Genomic DNA, 15,907 nt, shown 5'->3' on the forward strand with positions numbered 1-15,907 from the left:
AAAATCGGAACTTTTAGAAGTCAGCTCCGCTGAGGGACGTCACTCCGGTGGCTAAGTGGGGGGTGGAACCCTCGTGGGACAGTGTGGTCTCAGGACCCTCAGGGTCACAGAAAGACTGGGGGTGCCTGAGTGCCGCAGAGCTCCCAGGTATCGGAGCGGGGAAGCCAGCTGCAGAGACAGAGCCGAGGAGCGGGCTCTCAGCTCGGGGTTGCCATAGACCGTGATCCGCGGCACAGTCGGGCCACTGCTCCTCCAGCAGGGACCCAAAAACCGGCAGATCCGGGGAGACTCCCCTTCCTCCCCCGGGAGGAGCGGTGCGGGAGCGCACCGCAGGGATCTGCTGGGTTTGGAGACTCCAAACGGGGTTGGGCGCCAGAGATAGAAACACTTGGTCACAGGCCAGGTGAGCACGGAGTGCGGCCGGAGACCGGGGAGACGGGAGTGACTGACTGCTTTTCTCTGGGGGCGCACTGAGGAGCGGGGCCCCGAGTTCTCGGCTCCTCCAGGGCGGAGATTGGGAGTCCGCCATTTTCACTCTCAGCCTCCAAAGCTGTAGGGAAAGCTTGCAGGGAACAAAAGCTCCCGAGAGCAAACCCAAGCAGATTACTTAGCCCGGACCGGCAAGGGCGGGGCAATTCCGCATCCGGCAAAGACATTTGGGAACCACGGCAACAGGCCCCTCCCCCAGAAGATCAGCGAGAACAGCCGGCCAAGAACAAGTTTACCGATCAATGAGAACAGCGGAATGCCATCACTAGGGGAATACAGCACATAGAATTCATGGCTTTTTCCCCCATGATTCTTTAGTCTTTCAAAGTTAATTTTTTTAATTTTTTTTTTTTTGAATTTTTCTTTTTCCCTTTTCCAACCAACATCTTATCAATCCCTTTTTTAAAAATCCTTTTTATTTTTCATTTTTAGACTCATATTCTATCCCTTCATAGTAGTTAACCTTATTTTTGGTATATATTTAAGTTCTCTCTTTAAAATTTTGGGATACAGTTTCTTCTAATAGACCAAAATATACCCTAAATCTCTAGTGTATGGCTTTGTTCTAGTCTCCTGCCTGATCACATTCTCTCCCTTTTTTTTTAATTCCTCTTTTTTCTTTTTTCAACCAACTTCTTATTAATTCCTTTTATAAAATCTATTATAACTTTCATCTTTACAGTCATATTCCATCCCTTCATCCTATTTCCCCTTATTTTTGTACATACATAAGTTTTTCTTTCTTTAAAATTTTGGGAGGCATTTCTTCTAACAGACCAAAATATGCCCAAAATCTAGTGTGTGGCACTGATCTATGCACCAGGATGATCATATTTGATCATATTCTTTTTTTTTTCTTTTTTCTTTCTTTCCCTTTCTTTTCCCCCTGTTTCAGGTCTCTTCTGATTTGTTTAGTGTATATTTTTCTGGGGTTGATGTTACCCTGTTAGCATTTTGTTCTCTCATTCACCTATTCTCTGGACAAAATGACAAGATGGAAAAAACCACTTCAAAAAAAAAAAAAAAAAGAACAAGAGGCAGTACCAACTGCCAGGGAGCTAGTCAATACAGACATTAGTAAGATGTCGGAACTAGAGTTCAGAATGACAATTTTAAAGATACTAGCTGAGCTTGAAAAAAGCATGGAAGATATTAGAGAAACCCTTTCTAGAGAAATGAAAGAACTAAAATCTAACCAAATGGAAATCAAAAAGGCTATTAATGAGGTGCAATAAAAAATGGAGGCTCTAACTGCTAGGATAAATGAGGCAAAATAGAGGATTAGTTATATAGAAGACCAAATGATGGAAAATAAAGAAGCTGAGAAAAAGAGAGATAAACAAATACTGGATCATGAAGGCAGAATTCGAGAGATAAGTGATACCATAAGAAGAAACAATATTAGAATAATTGGGATCCCAGAAAAAGAAGAAAGAGAGAGAGGGGCAGAAGGTATATTGGAGCAAATTATAGCAGAGAACTTCCCTAATTTGGGGAAGGAAACAGACATCAAAATCCAGGAGGCACAGAGGACCCCCCCAGAATCAATAAAAATAGGTCAACACCCCAACATCTAATAGTAAAACTTATGAGTCTCAGAGACAAAGAGAAAATCCTGAAAGCAGCTTGGGAGAAGAGCTCTGTAACCTACAATGGCAGAAATATTAGATTGGCAACAGACCTATCCACAGAGACCTGGCAGGCCAGAAAGGACTGGCATGATATATTCAGAGCACTAAACGAGAAAAATATGCAGCCAAGAATACTATATCCAGCCAGGGTGTCACTGAAAATAGAAGGAGAGATAAAAAGCTTCCAGCACAAACAAAAACTAAAGGAATTTGCAAACATGAAACCAGCCCTACAGGAAATACTGAAAGGGGTCCTCTAAGCAAAGATAGAGCCTAAAAGTAACATAGACCAGAAAGGAACACAGACAATATACAGTAACAGTCACCTTACAGGCAATACAATGGCACTAAATTCCTATCTTTCAATAGTTACCCTGAATGTAAATGGGCTCAATGCCCCAATCAAAACACACAGGGTATCAGATTGGATAAAAAAAACAAGACCCATTGATATACTGTCTGCAAGAGACTCATTTTAGACCCAAAGACACCTCCAGATTGAAAGTGAGGGGGTGGAAAACAATTTACCATGCTAATGGATGCCAAAAGAAAGCTGGGGTGGCAATCCTTGTATCAAACAAATTAGATTTTAAACCAAAGACTATAATAAGAGATGAGGAAGGACACTATATCCTACTTAAAGGGTCTATCCAACAAGAAGATCTAACAGTTGTAAATATCTATGCCCCTAACATGGGGGCAGCCAATTATATAAGGCAATTAATAACAAAAGCAAAGAAACACATTGACAACAATACAATAATAGTAGGGGACTTTATCGCCCCCCTCACTGAAATGGACAGATCATCTAAGCAAAAGATCAACAAGGAAATAAAGGCTTTAAATGACACACTGGACCAAATGGACTTCACAGATATATTCAGAACATTCCATCCCAAAGCAACAGAATACACATTCTTCTCTAGTGCCCATGGAACATTCTCCAGAATAGACCACATCCTAGGTCACAAATCAGGTCTCAACTGATACCAAAAGACTGGGATCATTCCCTGCATATTTCCAGACCACAGTGCTTTGAAACTAGAACTCAATCACAAGAGGAAAGTTGGAAAGAACTCAAATACATGGAGGCTAAAGAGCATCCTACTAAAGAATGAATGGGTCTACCAGGAAATTAAAGAAGAATTTAAAAAATTCATGGAAAGAAATGAAAGTGAAAACACAACTGTTCAAAATCTTTAGGATGCAGCAAAGGCGGTCCTAAGAGGAGTATATAGCAATACAAGCCTTTCTCAAGAAACAAGAAAGGTCTCAAATACACAACCTAACCCTACACCTAAAGGAGTTGGAGAAAGAACAGCAAATAAAGCCTAAACCCAGCAGGAGAAGAGAAATAATAAAGATCAGAGCAGAAATCAATGAAATAGAAACCAAAAGAACAGTAGAACAGATCAACAAAACTAGGAGCTGGTTCTTTGAAAGAATTAACAAGATTGATAAACCCCTGGACAGACTTATCAAAAAGAAAAGAGAAAGGACCCAAAGAAATAAAATCACGAATGAAAGAGGAGAGATCACAACCAATACCAAAGAAGTACAAACAATTATAAGAACATATTATGAGCAACTCTATGCCAGCAAATTAGACAATCTGGAAGAAATGAATGCATTCCTAGAGATGTATCAACTACCAAAACTGAACCAGGAAGAAATAGAAAACCTGAACAGACCTATAACCACTAAGGAAATTGAAGCAGTCATCAAAAATCTCCCAACAAACAAGAGCCCAGGGCCAGATGGCTTCCCAGGGAAATTCTACCAAACATTTAAAGAAGAATTAATACCTATTCTTCTGAAACTGTTCCAAAAAACAGAAATGGAAGGAAAACTTCCAAACTCATTTTATGAGGCCACCATTACCTTGATTCCAAACCAGACAAAGACCCTATCAAAAAGGAGAATTACAGACCAATATCCTTGATGAACATGGATGCAAAATTCTTACCAAAATACTAGCCAATAGGATCCAACAGTACATTAAGAGGATTATTCACCATGACCAAGTGGGATTTATTCCTGCGCTGCAAGGTTGGTTCAACATCCACAAATCAATCAGTGTGATACAATATATTAATAAAAGAAAGAACAAGAACCATATGATCCTCTCAATAGATGCAGAAAAAGCATTTGACAAAGTACAGCATCCTTTCTTGATCAAAACTCTTCAGAGTATAGGGATAGAGGGTACATACCTCAATATCATAAAAGCCATCTATGAAAAACCCACAGCAAATATCATTCTCAATGGGGAAACACTGAGAGCTTTCCCCCTAAGGTCAGGAACATGGTAGGGATGTCCACTATCACCACTGCTATTCAACATAGTACTAGAAGTCCTAGCCTCAGTAATCAGACAACAAAAAGAAATAAAAGGCATTTGAATGGGCAAAGAAGAAGTCAAACTCTCACTCTTTGCAGATGATATGATACTTTATGTGGAAAACCCAAAAGACCCCACCCCAAAACTGCTAGAACTCATACAGGAATTCAGTCAAGTGGCAGGATATAAAATCAATGCACAGAAATCAGTGGCATTCCTATATACCAACAACAAGACAGAAGAAAGAGAAATTAACGAGTTAATCCCATTTACAATTGCACACAAAACCATAAGATACCTAGGAATAAATCTAATCAAAGAGGCAAAGAATCTGTACTCAGAAAACTATAGAATACTCATGAAAGAAATTGAGGAAGACACAAAGGAATGGAAAAATGTTCCATGCTCATGGATTGGAAGAACAAATATTGTGAAGATGTCAATGGTACCTAGAGCAATCTACACATTTAATGCAATCCCTATTAAAATACCATCCACTTTTTTCAAAGAAATGGAACAAATAATCCTAAAATTTGTATGGAAACAGAAAACACCCCAAATAGCCAGAGGAATGTTGAAAAAGAAAAGCAAAGCTGGCGGCATCACAATTCCAGACTTCCCAGCTCTATTACAAAGCTGTTATCATCAAGACAGTATGGTACTGGGACAAAAACAGACACACAGGTCAATGGAACAGAATAGAGAGCCCAGAAATGGACCCTCAACTCTATGGTCAATTAATCTTTGACAAAGCAGGAAAGAATGTCCAATGGAAAAAGACAGTCTCTTCAACAAATGGTGTTGGGAGAATTGGATAGCCACATGCAGAAGAATGAAACTGGACCATTTCCTTACACCACACACAAAAATAGACTCAAAATTGTTGAAACACCTAAATGTGAGACAGGACTCCAACAAAATCCAAAAATGAACTCTTGGGGCTTCATTAAGATAAAAAGCTTTTGCATAGCAAAGGAAACAGTCAACAAAACCAAAGGACAACCAAAAGAATGGGAGAATATATTTGCTAATGACATATCAGATAAAAGGCTAGTATCCAAAATCTATAAAGAACTTATCAAACTCAACACCCAAAGAACAAAGAATCTGATCAAGAAATGGGCAGAAGACATGAACAGACATTTTTCCAAAGAAGATATTCAAATGGCCAAGAGACACATGAAAATGTGCTCAACATCGCTCGGCATCAGGGAAATCCAAATCAAAACCTCAATGAGATACCACCTCACACCAGTCAGAATGGCTAAAATTAACAAGTCATGAAATGACAGATGTTGGCTGGGACGTGGAGAAAGGGGAACCCTCCTATACTGTTGGTGGGAATGCACGCTGGTGCAGTCACTCTGGAAAACAGTATGGAGGTTCCTCAAAAAGTTGACAATAGAGCTACCATATGATCCAGCAATTGCACTACTGGGTATTTACCCCAAAGGTGCAAATGTAGTGATCCAGAGGGGCATGTTTATAGCAGCAATGTCCACCATAATCAAACTATGGAAAGAGCCAAGATGTCCATAGACAGATGAATGGATAAAGAAGATGTGGTGTATATATATACAAAGGAATATTACGCAGCCATCAAAAGGAATGAGATGTTCCCATTTGCAACAATGTGAACTGGAGGGTGTTATGCTGAGCGAAATAAGTCAATGAGAGAAAGACAAGTATCATATGATCTCACTGATATGAGGAATTCTTAATCTCAGGAAACAAACTGAGGGTTGCTGGAGTGGTGGGGGGTGGGAGGGATGGGGTGCCTGGGTGATAGACATTGGGGAGGGTATGTACTATGGTGAGTGCTGTGAATTGTGTAAGACTGTTGAATCACAGACCTGTACCTCTGAAACAAATAATACATTATATGTTAAAAAAAAAAAGAAGAAGATAGTAGGAAGGGAAAAATGAAGGGGTGGAAATCGGAGGGGGAGACGAACCATGAGAGACTATGGACTCTGACAAACAAACTGAGGGTTCTAGAGGGGAGGGGGTGGGGGGATGTGTTAGCCTGGTGATGGGTATTGAGGAGGGCACGTATTGAATGGAGCACTGGGTGTTATACGCAAACAATGAATCATGGAACACTACATCAAAAACTAATGATGTAATGTATGGTGATTAACATAACATAATAAAATAAACAAAATTAAAAAGAGGTATTAATGAAAAACAAGGTGATTTGCATGACAAAGTTCAGGGAGGACTAGAAATTGTTGCTTCCTAAATACCTTGAAAAACAAGACTGAAGCATGGTTCTGAAATAAAAGATGAATTGAGGTCCTACCCACATCCAGCAAAATCAATCTACCAACACTCAGTGACCTAGGAGTAGCTGGGAGTTTCATCCTCTAGGGTTATTGAAACAGAATCCACAGATTTAGAGATATCAGGCACAGAAAAGGGTAGAGATAAGGGCAAGGGACTTATTTTTGACTTATTAAGTCAAAGACACCCAAGTCTTCTTTCTTCTGCATTCTATCTGCATTAAGAACAATAAGAAGCAGGTGTATAGGGCACCTGAGTGGCTTAGTCAGTTAAGCGTCTGCCTTCAGCTCAGGTCATGATCCCGGGGTCCTGGGATCGAGTCCCGCATCGGGCTCCCTGCTCAGCGGGGAGTCTGCTCCCTCTCCCTCTGCCTGCTGCTCTGCCTGCTTGTGCTCTCTCTATCTCTGTCAAATAAATAAAATCTTAAAAAAAAAAAAAAAGAAGCAGGTGTATATTCCCCAGGCAGAATATCAGGTAATAATTCTCTAGAGAAAATTATAAGTTTGGTCCTAGAGAAAACAATAGCCAGGTTTCTGATCAATCCCCCAATAATGAGGCTCCCACTTAAGAACCCCACTCATGAACTACAGTTTGCACTTTGCAATCAGCTTTTTAGTACATATTTCATTTTAATGTAAACCAATAATTTAAGACACTCAGACATTAAAAAAAAAAAGCCTTTACTATAAAAGACAGAGGAAAAAATACATAAGAACATAATGGCCCTTGAAGGAAATAGCACTGATACTTAGAGCAGAGAAAGGATCCAAAAAGTTGTCACTAATACCTAGACAATCTAAGAGAAGATATTACATCTGTGAAAGGAATAAAAATACAGAAAAAATGAAAGATTCTTTTAAATTATTATGACATTTATAATTTGGTTGTACTGGTTAAATATTCGATAAGTAAGTTGGAAGATAAATTAAAGAAAATTCCTTAAATTCAGTGGGGAAAAAAAAAAGATGATCATAGAAATTTGAAGAGAAAAGATAAGAAATTAGAGGTTTAGTCCATAATTTCCAACATCCAAGTAATAAGATGAAATAATGAAAAAATAGGAAAAATAGAAGCAAAAAATTAGCAAAGAACAGAAACAAAAACAAGAACCCTTCCCTGCAATAAAAACCTTGCAGAACTGGAAGATTTGAGACTTCAGTCTAGAAGCGATTATGGAATATCTGACATCATGCATGGAAAAAAAAAACTACATTAAGGCACATTACTGTGAAATATTGTAGCATCATGGGGGAGAGAGAATCCCAAAGTTTCCAGAATGGATGAAAAAAAGCAGGTCACATAAAAAATGATCAGGAGTAGGGGCGCCTGGGTGGCTCAGTCATTGAGCGTCTGCCTTAGGCTCAGGTCATGATCCCAGAGTCCTGGGATTGAGCCCTGCATCTGGCTCCCTGCTCGGTGGGAAGCCTGCTTCTCCCTCTCCCACTCCCTCTGCTTGTGTTCCTGCTTTCGCTATCTCTATCTCTCTGTCAAATAAATAAATAAAATCTTAAAAAAAAAAAATGATCAGGAGTAAAAATTGTAAGGAGTAAGATTTCTCAACAACATTCAGAGTTAGAAAACAATAGAAGAGTATTTACAAAATTCTAATCCTAAAGGATTTTAAACCTGGACTTCCAAGGCTATACAAACAAATGATCAAGTATAAGGAAAATATAACACAACTATAAGAATATATGCTTATATAAGTACAAGTATAGGAAATTTTCAGAAATACATGGTTTCAAAGATATCCATCTGCATTCCCTTCATCAGGAGACTAATGAGGGTATGCTTTGGAAAAATGAGAGGGCAAACAGAGAGAAAAAGATATGAAATCCAAGAAAGAGAGAATCCAAAACAGAAAAAGAAAATGGAATTCTCAGCAATACAGTAAAGAAAATTTTAATATGATGTAAGATTGGATATAATGAGACATAAACTCAAAAGAGTACATACTGTATAATTCCATTTATATGAAGTTCAAGAATAGGCAAAACTATTTTATAGTAATACAAAACAGACCAGCAGTTGCTCATGGCAGTTGCACTGGGGGACTGATGAATATGGGAAAAAGGAGACTTTTCAGTGTGATGGAAACATTCTGCATTTTTGTTTCACATTTGTTACATGGGTGGATACAATTGTCAAAATATATCATTATGGGGTAAATCATGCCCCTGCTCTAAATTCACATGTGGAAGTTTTAATCCCCAATACCTCAGAATTTGAGTGTATTTGGAGGTAGGGACTTTGAAGAAATTATTAGGTTAAAGGAGGTCAATTAGCATAGGACCAAATCCAATATGACTGGTGTCATTATAAGAAATGGAGATCTGGAGACACACACAGAAGATCATGTAAAGACAGTGGAAGAAGAGGGAGGGAGGATGAGGAAGAAATAACTCTGCTGATACTTTGAACTTTGACTTCCAGCCTCCAGAGGTCTAAGAAAACAACTATCTGGGTTTGTTTAGGTTTCCTCCTCTGTGGTGTTTGCTGTGGCAGCTCTAGTGAAATAATACAATTGTAGAAATAAACACCGAAGTTTTGTGCATTTCACTTTAATTAATTGCACCTCTGAGAGGAAGAAGGACTAGAATAAGAATGAAGAGCAAGAGAAGGAAGAGTAGGAGGAGAAAAAAAGGAAGAAGATCGGTGAAGGGGAATAGGGATGGAAGTGTACAAGAGTGCTAAATCCTGACATAAAAATAAATCAGCAGGTGATATCTAAAACTGGTGAATTAAAGCTGAGGAATTAAGGGACAGAGACCTGAGCACATTATTGAAAAACATGAAGATAAATTCCAGAAAAGAAAGAGTGATGAACATGGGAATCTGGAGGGAATGGAAACAGGGTTTGGGGAGGAAGAGTCTATTGGTTTTAGTTACAAGCCTATTTGAAAAAACAATGTGCATGTAATACTTTGATGAACATTTAAGCTAATTATTTTTTAAGATTTTATTTATTTATTTATTTATTTATTTATTTATTTATTTATTTAGAGAGTGAGTGGGGGGCATGGCAGAGGAAGAAGGAGAAAGAGAATCTCAAGTAGAGCCCATAGAGGGGCTCAATCTCACGACCCTGAGATCATGACCTGAGCCGAAATCAAGAGTCGGACACTTAACCAACTGAACCACCCAGGCCCCGTAAATTAATTTTTAAAATAACATATGAAGTTGTTCTTTTGAGGTGGTAGAAATAAATGACTGTCAGAAAGAGGCCAGACACAGAGTCAGGGAGTGGATTTCTGAGTCCCTGGCCCACAATGGCAGGAACACTTTGATATTGTTTCAGTCATGTGGAAGTGTAGCAGAGTCAGGAAAGTATTCTCCAGGGAAACTGAAGTCTAAGCCTCCTCTTTTAGATTACTACAAATTAGCTTGTTGCTCTACAAATGACTAAGTGCCTTTGTAAAAGGAATTAAAAAATTACATAAAGTCAGTTACTGGCTAAGCATTTTTATTTTTTTTTATTTTATTTTATTTTTTTTTAAAGATTTTATTTATTTATTTGAGACAGAATGAGAGAGAGAGAGAGAGAGAGCACATGAGAGGGGGGAGGGTCAGAGGGAGAAGCAGGCTCCCTGCCGAGCAGGGAGCTTGATGCGGGACTCGATCCAGGGACTCCAGGATCATGACCTGAGCCGAAGGCAGTCGCTTAACCAACTGAGCCACCCAGGCGCCCCACTGGCTAAGCATTTTTAAAATGTCAGTGACATGCCAGTCAATTCTCATGATTTGCAGTAGCCATGTTCTATAACGTTGCCACAAACACTGTATTTGTAAATATGGTAATATTGCTCCTAGGGAAAATATAGGTTTAGGTTCTTATGAGCCTTTGTTTACAACATTTTTGTCAACTCATCAATACATGACCTTGTTTTATGTGTGTTTCTGTTTAAAGACATCTTATCTAATATTATTGTCGATACATTAATATTGAACTCATGGCCAATAGCACTATAACGCATGCCAGGATGAAATTTATCTAACACATGGATTTTCTCCCTAAGGCACGTCACAGTCTCTTGCAAAAAGTGATACTAAACAGCACTTCAGCATTATGCTTGGGGAGCATTTTAAATAGCAAAATCACCAATAGCAAGCAAAAGTAAATAAATAAATAAACAAATAAATAAATAAGTGGCATTTATTTGACCACAAAAAGGACACTTGGTTACAGTACAAGAAGTGTCTTCTTGTTCAACCTTAGCTGGGAATGTGTGCTTCCGGAGGTTCCAATTGTTACATGGTTCTATACGTGTACAAGTTCACAAATGACTGGAAAGGGTGGGTATTGATTTGGGGTTACAAATACATTTTAGCAGGTAGGTGAATCTGCAAATACAGACTCTGAAAATAATTAGAATCAAGCGTAATGATATAACAAAGGCATTTTAATAATTTTAGAAGAACTTAGATAAATAGAATTAATCTGATGATTTAAGTCAGAATATATCTGAAAGAGTATGACATTACTGAGACCATTTATCTCACCCTTATTACCCTTTAAATGTGACAAACTAAATGCCACTCTTAAAAAATATTTTTTAACAATACTTTGTTTCCTTACTGTAGACCTGCGAATGGTCTAAGCACCCTATATATCCATGTCAGGTTTTTTATCCTCATAATGATCTTATGAGTTAAGGTCTATTGTCACATTTTTTGTACAATCATATAAATCAGGACACAGATGGGTAAGTACCTTGAACCTATGTGGCCACCAAGTGATAGAGGCAGGATTTGAACTGATTATATGACTCTGAAGCTGGCATTCTTTACTATTTAATATTGCCTCCCATGGGAGTTTAAGAGGCTGAGAGTGTAATTCATTCAGTTATTACTCATTCAAAATATATTAACTGCATTGCTGCTGTGTAGCAAACACTATCTTTGGGACTATAGAAATACCCAGATAAGTCATGGTATATCCATTCTGGCTGAGGAAATATACACATAAACTCAATGAAAACACAAAGTGTTAAATACTAAAACAGAGAGTCCCAGAAAATTACAGTGGAAATACAATAGAGGGAGAAATTAATTCTGTCTCATGTGCTTGAGAAAGACTTCAAATATGAATCAAGAAAGACTTCAAATATGAGTAGAACTTTATGGAGGGGATAGATAAGATACTTAAGACAAAGGGCATATCAAGAGCAAGCTCACGATGTCATGACAATGTACAGCACCTTCAAGTGAAAGTCAAGTAGTCCCTTAATGGCTAGAGCCAATGGGACATATAGGACAATGTAATGGAAAGGTAGATTGGAAAAATGTTAAAAGTTTTTTGGGACATGCCAAGGAGACATATGTTAGATCAGTGTGCTCATTTAAGGCAATGGCTAAAGAGACAAACTAGTGAATAAACTAATAATATAATGTCCCTGGACCCCAAAGAATACATAGCCTTAAATACACATACACTCATCTATCCCTTTTCTCTAAGCCCCTCCTCCCACACATACATGCACATGCATGGATGTGTTCTTTCTTCTCAAGTGTTTTAGAAACTAGTAAAGAAAATCAGATTGATGAATAATCATACCTTATGTTTATATTCCACTACTTATCATATGTGTATTTTATTTTTCAATGCTTCAAGGTAGCCATGACAGCTATTATTACCATTTTACAATTTTGCAAAAGAAGAAATTGAGGCACAGAGTTAAATGATGGACAGAAATCATCTTGTACTATCACAGAAAGATTATCCAATGTTTGAGCCTAATATTTTTATTATTTTATGCTAAAATAGTCATAGAACTTCTACTTGGCAATTCTACTCACCTAAATTCTCCCACAAAATATTCTTGAAAGGAATAAAATCTGAATTTCAATAATTAGTTTTTAATACTATTAGTATTAGTCTTCCTGTAAGTAGCCCTTGGCAAATCAAGATGGGTTATTTTCTATGGAGTACAAATTAATTTTTTAAAGTCTAAAGTAAATTCAAATAGAAAATAAAAATACAAATGAAGACATTAAACTTTGACCAAGAGGTAGAACCTTATAATTTCCAGTTACTACTTTGCTGTGTCTTTGTTGAGTGATCTTTTATAAGTCTTATAAATGATCCTAATCTCAATGCACATATTGAAACAAGGAGAATAACTGTGCTTTAGTATGTCTACAAATGGTTGTAAATCACTTGCTAAGCCTGGAGAACCTAATTGTACTAATGATTACATGAGCAATACTTAGTTTTTGACAGATAATAATTTTTCTTGATCATATTTGAGGATTTTCAGTGATTGCATAAATTATTCCCACATAGCCAATACCTTAATATCGATGCCTAGCAGCAATTAACTAATAGAATCAGTTATACACTCTACACGCCAGGAGGCAAAGCCCCTCAGTGGTTGTCATTCATCTTTGGAAGTAAATTCATCACTTGTATTCATTCTCATAGATGGACAGCGGCTAAGTTTATTAGCATGTTTTATGCTTTCTTATTGGTTTCAAGCAAGAACCAGCAGGTGGCAAAGGCTCAAATGGTCAAATTTTTTCCTTGTAGGTTCTCCTTCTGCAGATATGGCTAGATGTCCCAAATTATATTGTTTTGGGAAATTAATTGAAAGTATTCAGTAAATTTTTCATATTCAATGGCATAATGTATCTTATTTTCTGTATGGGACCTGTTCAGTCAGTGCTCAGTAGCTCAGACTTCACTGCCCCTTCCCCCACAAAGCCACCTAAAGGGGTCACTGTTATGGGAACATTCTTGTGCCTAGTCTTCATGGGTAAGCCTGGTAATTATTTTTATTAAAAATACTTAACACATGACCTTTGACATTTGAAAAATCAATTCTAATAGCTGTGACTTGACTTTTGGTTCCTTCATTACTTGAGAGGGTGAAATTAATCCTTTTCAAGCTGTTGCCAGTATTCTATCTTGAATCAAGGATTAATTTCACTTTTTTTTTCAGATTTGAAATAAAAGAAGAACTGTAAAATTTAGCTTCCCCAAATCCTTCCACCTCCTTTTCGATTATCATAAAAATGAATGAGTTTCCAAGTTAGCATGGTGCGAGCAGTTAGGTTTACTGATTGAAAAGAAAAGATCTCTGTGGTCATTATTTTCTAACCTTTTGAGATAACCCTATTCCATTTGGTGATGTGGTATTATCCTATTCATGGGCTCCATTAATTCCTTTCTTTACTTTTCCTTCACTCTAGCATATGAGTAGTAAGTAATAAAACAGAAAAAAAATTGATAAGTGTGCCACCCCAAATTTTTCTCAGAAGCCACATTTTGTAAGCTTCTATTTTTAATTCCACATATCTCACTGCACACTGACATTTTGCTTTACTCTCTCTAGAATGGACTGCAGAGGAAGACAAGCCCCATTCCAAACATATTCAGGGACTATAGTAAAGACCTTTTTTTTTTTTTTTTTTAAGTGGTTTCATCTGGATAGCATTCCCATAGAAGGGAATTGAAGGGCACCATTTGAAAGAAGGTCCTTGCAGCAAATAAGAATGCCTTGGGTGAAACAGCAGGAATCGAAGGATCTTGAAACTTAATTGAAAATAAGTTTTGAACTCTGCCCCTTATTTCTGTTCTGTATTTCTGGTGATTTGTTGAATATCATGTTGCTTGATGAATGAAATATGCTTTCTGTACTCATGACACCCTACAGCTTTTTATTAAAGAGTGCCCTCGGCACTTTTAAAGAACCTCTTTTTATTGTATCCCTCATCTGTCTCCTTATTTACATTCCCTCTGCCACTGCCCTCAGACCTTAATTACCATTGCCCAGATTATTGCCACAGCTAATTTATCCCCCTGCCTCCAGGTGTCACCCTGCTCACACCCATATCCGTTACCTTCCCGATCAAGTGATGGGCCGCTTAAGTTCTCTGAGTCAGTATTCTCATCTGCAATATGAGAAATACCTACCTCAAAGGATTGTGCTGTGGATTAAAGCAGATGATGGGAACATGCTTTGAACTTCAAGGGAGGGAAGGAGGAAAGAGAAAAAGAGTGAGGCAAGAGGTTAAGAGATTAAAAGATGGAGGGGGGAAAATAAAGGCAAAAGTAAACAAGGGTCCAAAGAACTCAAGCAAGCAAGACCCTGTCTATTAACAATGCTCTCAGAATGTGGACCTACTTACTTGTATGCTGACTCAACAAATTTTCTTCTGCACATCAGGAGCATTGAGAGAGGTAAGTTACCTAATAACATTGTTTAAACTCCTTTTCTTCCATGAATATTTATGAAGCAATTTACTCTGTAGGGTGCAATTCACATTTCTTGGGATAGCCCATAGAACCTTCTGGCATGGGTGGTAAAGAAGAGACCTTGGAGATTAGAGGAATGTGAAAAAGTGAAGAAATGCTATGTATATTTTTGGAGGTAGACTTGACAGGACACCATGATTCATTGAATGTCAGGTGCAAAGAAGGAAAAGTCATCAACATTGACTCAGGTTTCTGGCATAAGCAACTGAGTAGATGATAATGCATTTACTGGGAAAAGCCTGTCTGAAAAACAATCCACTTTCAGAAAAAAAAAAAAGTTTCCTGGACCTTCTAGTAGTATCAATAAATGACACTTCACAGAAGATGTAGAAACAAAGGCTACCCATATTAATAATATTTTAGTTAATGCTGGGAAGGGCATTTTCTAATTTTATCATTTAGAATAAATATCTTAATAATATCAAAATTATACAGTAACAACATTTAATATTTAACCTTTGATATTTATCTAAACACTTGGTAAATATTTCATTGGTGCTGAAATAAACGAAATTAAATTTCAAAATGGAATAGAACTTAATTCACTAATTAAAGAGTATTTTAAATTTTATTATGTGTATAATTGTGTGAACAATTTTCAAAATGTGTTTTGGCTTTTTATAAACCTCTGTACTTTATGGGACTAACCAGATACCGATTTGATAAAATGTCAATAAAATATTATGAAGGTCTCTATATATTTTTCCTGCAGTTATATACTATTCTTGCAGATTTGACATGTTTTTACTTCACTATCATAAATATGCAATCTCTTGTGATAAGTGAAGTTAAAAAACTGGGTAGCATGCTAAAATTGGCATTCTTGAGTTCATGTAGGCAACCGTTATCCAAAATGACATAAAGCCATTTTAGCAAATACTTCGTGTGACACGTTTTCAGAGTGAAGTC

General features: G+C 37.5%; 1 protein-coding gene across 3 annotated transcripts in view; it reads right to left on the reverse strand.

The window, feature by feature from the left end:
- The window catches only part of DCC (DCC netrin 1 receptor), a 1,149,203-nt gene that overhangs the window by 215,213 nt on the left and 918,083 nt on the right, over positions 1-15,907 (reverse strand). The gene's annotated exons all lie outside the window — the stretch shown is intronic.

This window comes from Phoca vitulina, unplaced genomic scaffold (assembly GCF_004348235.1).
Source record: "Phoca vitulina isolate PV1807 unplaced genomic scaffold, GSC_HSeal_1.0 scaffold27, whole genome shotgun sequence".
NCBI lineage: Eukaryota > Metazoa > Chordata > Mammalia > Carnivora > Phocidae > Phoca > Phoca vitulina.